The 6,055-nt window shown below is 41.9% G+C and overlaps 1 pseudogene; it reads left to right on the top strand.

Moving 5' to 3' along the window:
- Window positions 1–1,577: 1,577 nt before the first annotated feature.
- Window positions 1,578–3,445, top strand: LOC141153304 (olfactory receptor 1N1-like; annotated as a pseudogene).
- Window positions 3,446–6,055: the final 2,610 nt, after the last annotated feature.

Below are 6,055 nucleotides of genomic sequence, written 5' to 3' on the forward strand. Positions count from 1 at the left end.
GGGCTTGTTCATCCAGATTTTATTGACATGAATTTTGAAGCTGATCCACTTCAAAAAAGAAGTAAGAGTTTTTGACCTGATATTTGATGATGATTTTTGAAGCAGATATGCTTCAAAATCCACATTTTTTTTTGTGTGAATATACCCCAAGGACCTGCATGAATTTAGAGGGTGGTCTGAATTATTTTTTTAATCCAACCCTGGGTCTGAATAAATTTTTGGACCTAGTCTGAGGTCTAAAAAAATTTAGCAGTCTGAATTAACTTTGGGTTCTGATGTAAGGTTTGAATTTATTTTAAGGTCTTAAGTTTGGAATTTGAGGTCTGAAGAAATTTTGGGCCGATCTGATATAGAGCAGCCTTTATAATTTTTGGTATGTACAACAATGTATAATTTCGCATTTATGTTCCTAACGGATTCGTATAAAGACATCGATATGAAGAAATGTGGAAAGCGGCACTCACCAGATCTTTCTTGGCTTAAAAGTCCTTTGTTCCATCATGTGTGGACAATCTAGGAAAACATGCGGCAAACTCCCTGTTTTTACCTGCTTGCCGCATGTTTCCCTAGATTGTCCACTCATGATGGAATAAAGGACTTTTAAGCCAAGAAAGATCTGGTGAGTGCCGCTTTCCCCATTTCTTCATATCGATGTCTTTATACGAATCCGTTAGGAACATAAATGCGAAATTATACAATGTTGTACATACCAAAAATTATAAGGCTGCTCTATATCAGATCGGCCCAAAATTACTTCAGACCTCAAATCCCAAACTTGATGGAATAAAGGACTTTTAAGCCAAGAAAGATCTGGTGAGTGCCACTTTCCACATTTCTTCATATAGAGGTCTGTCTTGAACTATAGCTTATGCACCACCGTAAAAGATCGTAAGTAACTGCTGATATTGAGAATATCACTTGAGCTTGTGGGATTAGTGCCAGTATAATTCTAAGTCTCCCATTAGAAGTGGATTCATATAAAGCCCTACAGAAAAGAAAAATCCTCTAAATCGTTTCATATAAAATCAGATGTTGAGTACTGTAGGGCAACATAAAGTCTAGCCATGTTACAACTTCATGCAACTTGAAGTTAGGTGTACCTGTAATCTACTGTATAAGACATTGGCCCTTACTCTTATAATGTATGCATAAGTGTATTTAGTTTTGTCAGTGATGGTGGGACGAGAGGAACCAAAACTACACGTTGGCCCCAAAGACCATGAGCCTTTTACTCTGTCTCTAAGATTTAGGTTTTAATCCAACTAACGACAGCATTAGGAGTTTGCATGCTCTTCCCGTCTTCTTGTGGGATTTCTCCAGGTTCTCTGTTTTCTTCCCAACCATCCTTATTGGTTAATTGATTTCTTATGAATTTAGCCATAATGCCTGTTTGTGTTTGGGCCATGGAAAATTGGATTGTAAGACCTATTGGTGACTAATAGTTTGCCGCATGTAATAAATAAAATGATCAAAGGTATGTATCATGTCTAAATAAAATTGAATATTTTATTGGTATTATTTATGCTAAATAATCATTTACATTATTTTTCTATTTTTCTTGTCCTTTTTAGTGTACAAATGTTGGAAGATTCTGTGAATTGAGAAAATAATTGTAAACATTTGAAAATTTGAGGAAAAATAAAAAATACAAAACAAAAATGGAAATCTACGATATGGATGTCTATAAAATAATTCTGGGGTCCCTTTACGAGGGCTCTCGCCTGTCTTAATATGATCAGACATCACCTCTAAACATCTGAGTATGGCTGATGTTATTATATAAGTACCCTCCTGATAAGTGGCCACAATGCAAGCGAACCAGACACCAATCAAATATTTCATCCTTACAGGGATAACAGATGACCTCCAACTTCAACTTTCCATATTTCTGCTGGTTCTTCTGATTTATCTTTTCATCTTATGCGGTAATTCGACCATTCTCATTGCTTGTCAGGACCCTCATCTTCATACTCCCATGTACTTCTTCCTAGTCAACTTGTCTATACTAGACATCAGTTGCTCCACCGTTGCCTTGCATAAGGTCCTCATACAGTTCATTACCGGTGATAGAACTGTTTCCTTTGCAGCATGCATGGTGCAGATGCATATGTTTGGGTCCTTAGCCAGTATTAACCTGTTGATATTGGTGGCCATGGGCTATGATCGCTATGTGGCCATATGTAGGCCCTTACAATATCACATCATTATGAGTGCTGGAATATGTGCAATATTGGCCACTGCCTGTTGGGGTTTTGGGATCTTTACAAATCATTCCTTTCACGGTTATCGTTAGTGGCTTCACCTGCTATACCTCCATTGAGATCAACCATTTCTTCTGCGACATTGTCCCTGTCATGAAAATTTCTTGTAATGACACTTCTATTTTAGAGATTCTGTTCCTTATCGAGGGGCTTCTTACTATGATACTGATACCATTCCTCCTAACATTTGTGTCTTACATATTTATCATACATGCCATACTAAGGATACGTACCAGCTCTGGAAGACTGAAGGCTTTCTACACATGTTCCTCGCACCTCATGGTGGTTACATTACTATATACAACACTGTTCAGCCAATATCTGACCCCAAACCTAAGTAGCACCTTAGAGGCCAAGAAACATTTTGCTTTGTTCAACACAGCTGCTGTCCCTCTGCTCAATCCAATGATCTACAGTCTTAAAAATAAAGATGTAAAGAGGGCTCTAATGAAGATCCTATATCATGCTAAACAAAGATGAATACTATAGTTGCTTAGGTTGTCAATCTTGTCAGTCCATTTCAACTTTTTTTAGATGAAAAGAAAAAAAACTATCATTTCTGAACACACGAAGGAAGAGTCATCCTCCCTTAGTCAATATTAGTCATTCACCTCCTCTTTTCCGTCTTCTGACTCTCCCTTTTGATGCTAATTTATAATGGCCCCTTAAGCTGCTAGACCCCATACATGTGCTGCACCTGTAAAGCAGGTCATATATATGAGATAACTGTCTTCTAACAGTTTTTTTCAGTAGACAGCTTCTGTATCTCTTACAACTCTTCCATACACATGAGCATTTGGCTCAGCCGAGAATTCATTTATTTTTTTAAGGAGAGAGAGGAGAAAGTCGCTGCCTGATAAATATGCAATGGAACAATAAGGACCTCAGAGAATACAGTAGCAGGTCAGATTGCACCTTCCCGGGTTAGAACTGCTATCATTGAACTGAATTATAGGAAGCTCAGATGGATGTGGTTGAGCCAAGAGAACAAGATGTTGGATCATAGATGTTGGATCAACACTTGGATCAAGATGTTGGATCAACACTTGGAACTCCAGTTAAAAGCGTTGTGTTCATAAATCAGATGGGGAAAAAAGGACCCATCTTATGGCAGTTTGAAAGCTTCCATACAGTGCCTTGTGCGCACCATAAACTCAGGTAATGGTGTAAAAGTTTTCAGTGTTCAGACCAGTCATATGCACAATCTCAGCAATGACCCTTTTTGTAAGTACATAAATACATAACATATAAAATGTCTGCATCCACTGGACAGTGTTTCTTCTGTTATACTACTCGGAGAAATGTAATGTATTTTTACGGATAACTGTAATAAAGTCTTTATAGAAACAATTTTAATGTGTGAACCATGTTCTTTTTTTCTGATTTTCGAAAGTAATTCAACAAGTTTCAGCAGCTTTCAGTACACATACCAGTCTAGGTAACTGTCTTATTCTCCTGCTCTGTACCATTCACTCTTTTAGAATTGGTAGTTCCTTTTCATCGTACATTTGTGACACTCACAGCCCTCCCTGGGAAATGGGAGTACTCGGAGCCGGGTCAGATGTTGGGGAGGCAGTCATGGGCTGGACCCGTTCCGTGCCCAGGGCCGTCACATTAAAAGTAATGGGCTATCAGGGTTGAGTGGTATTAACGACTACGCCACCTGTGGTGTCCAGTGATGCGCCACCAGCGCTGCTAGCAGTCCTCTGAGGCTGGATTTTGTGGCAGCAGGCGATGGTATAACTCCCCACAGGCAGAGCTGGGCCTCAGGGCAGAGGTGCGGATGGAGGAGGTAGTAGTAGTAGTGAGGAAGTTCTGGTGCTGTGCGGTTCGGTGTAATAATAAGAGTCCGGAGGCCTTAGGGATAGTCTTCCACATCTTTACTCACGGTTTTGGTAAGCAGCGGCAAGGCTTCTCCCTGCTCCTCATGGCGCTCTGCGGCCACCAGAGACGAGGGCTCAACGCACCCAGGATATTCAGGCACTTCGATCAGGACCCTCCGAGTGTTCCTAAACTGTCCCTTTCTACCTCTCCTGTCCGTGTACGTGTAAAGGCTGGGTCTCCCTCTGGACTATGCACAGATATAGGGTAAGGCAGCAATTCTGTTCCGCCCGTCACCCGACGGGATCCACTGTAGCCTACCGGGCTTCTCTGACAGAGACGTGAAGTGACAAAGTCAGATGTCGGGGGCCGGTACCCCTCTTGCAGCGGGAGTCCCTCTGGCCAGGCCAGAAAGGAGAGTACAGGTGGCGTACGCCGCTTGGTCCGTGCTCGCTGGGATCCTTTTGCTTGTGGGGCTGTCACCATAGCTCCCGACCTTCTTAAGCAAGGGAACCTGACTGGGGTAGAGACACCGTTAACTCATACCCACTCCTCGTGTCAAGGTCAGGGCACGAAGACCGTGCATCTTCAGCACACTGCAGGCTCCTACACAAGGCCGCTGCCAGCTGTGAAGATCACGCTCCATCAATAGGACTCAGAATCGAGAACAGGAGCCAAGAGCTAAGAACCTTGTGCTCAAGATGGCTGGCTATTGTATATCAAATTATGTGTGTAAACTAAAACTGTGTTCTACCCTTCACCCACTACATGGTTCCCCTCACTTTTGGTTCCCCTCACTTGTGATCCTGCTGAGGCAGCACTATGGTGCATACTTGCCTCCCATAGGTCAGGAGTGTGTAGTGTTGAATGTAGATTCAGGGTCCTGACCAGTGCACCTTCCTTACCTGGGTGAGGAGACACTACACCTGCTGACAGGCTGCAGTATCCTCCCTTGTGGCGACCGAACCCTCAGGGGCGCCACACATTCTTCTAGCATTATTTATGCTGGAACTTCCTTCCTAATTTTCCAACACACATTAAGCCTGCCATTACCCAATGGTTTTCCTGTCCCAAAGTGAAAGACTGCGTCTTTATTATGCCTATATACAGTTATGCAGACAGGAGAGCAGGAAGAGAGGGACAAAGACTAGCACCCACTTCCAGAAGAGAGACAAAGACCCACCCCCACTTCCTGTACAGAGACAACACTTCCTGTATAGAGACAAAAACCAGTGGCCACTTCTTGTAGTCTATCTAGGCATCTCCAGCACCCGTTTCCTGTAGTCCAATCTTGGTTGTGCTTCTTCATGTTTGCAGCTCCGTTGCTATAAATGGATGACATTTGACTATAGACAGTGGATACCAAGTTAACAGTAGAGAGACACCTAATTACAAGCGTTTTGGAGTGATTTTTGAGGTTGACAACAAAATCTTTAGATAATTTTCAGATTGACCATTTGACACTATCAAATGAAGTCAATTTGGCTGAAAGTACAGAGAACATGTAAGTTATTTACTAGAAGAGAAACAAAATCTACAACATATCACTGAAAAAGGTAACACTTAAAGAGAACCTTTCATCAGGAATTTATATTCCAAGCTTTTAGAGAAATAAATTGTTGAAATTGCATACTAATGAGCTGCAAGTGCAGTGGGCGGGGCCTGCACTTACGGCTCTCCCGCCTTTCTGCCTTTCCCCATCTGCTTCCTGGTTCCTGTCTCTGACTGACAGGTCATTGAAATATGTGTGCACTTGCAACTCATTGGCATACAATTTCAACTATGGACTTCTCTAAACCAGAAAACAGATTTGTGCAAGAAAGGTCAGGATTTCATCTGCATTAAAGTTCCTTTACATACATTATCCTGATTACAGGTTCCCTTTAACACAATATGGTCGCGTTTCTAAATGAAGGAGGTGCAGAGGTGCAAACCACTGATGAACAGCGACTCACCCATCTACAATCCATATG

Source organism: Phyllobates terribilis, unplaced genomic scaffold (genome assembly GCF_046119375.1).
Source record: "Phyllobates terribilis strain yellow unplaced genomic scaffold, ASM4611937v1 Scaffold_7__3_contigs__length_470593459, whole genome shotgun sequence".
Lineage (NCBI taxonomy): Eukaryota > Metazoa > Chordata > Amphibia > Anura > Dendrobatidae > Phyllobates > Phyllobates terribilis.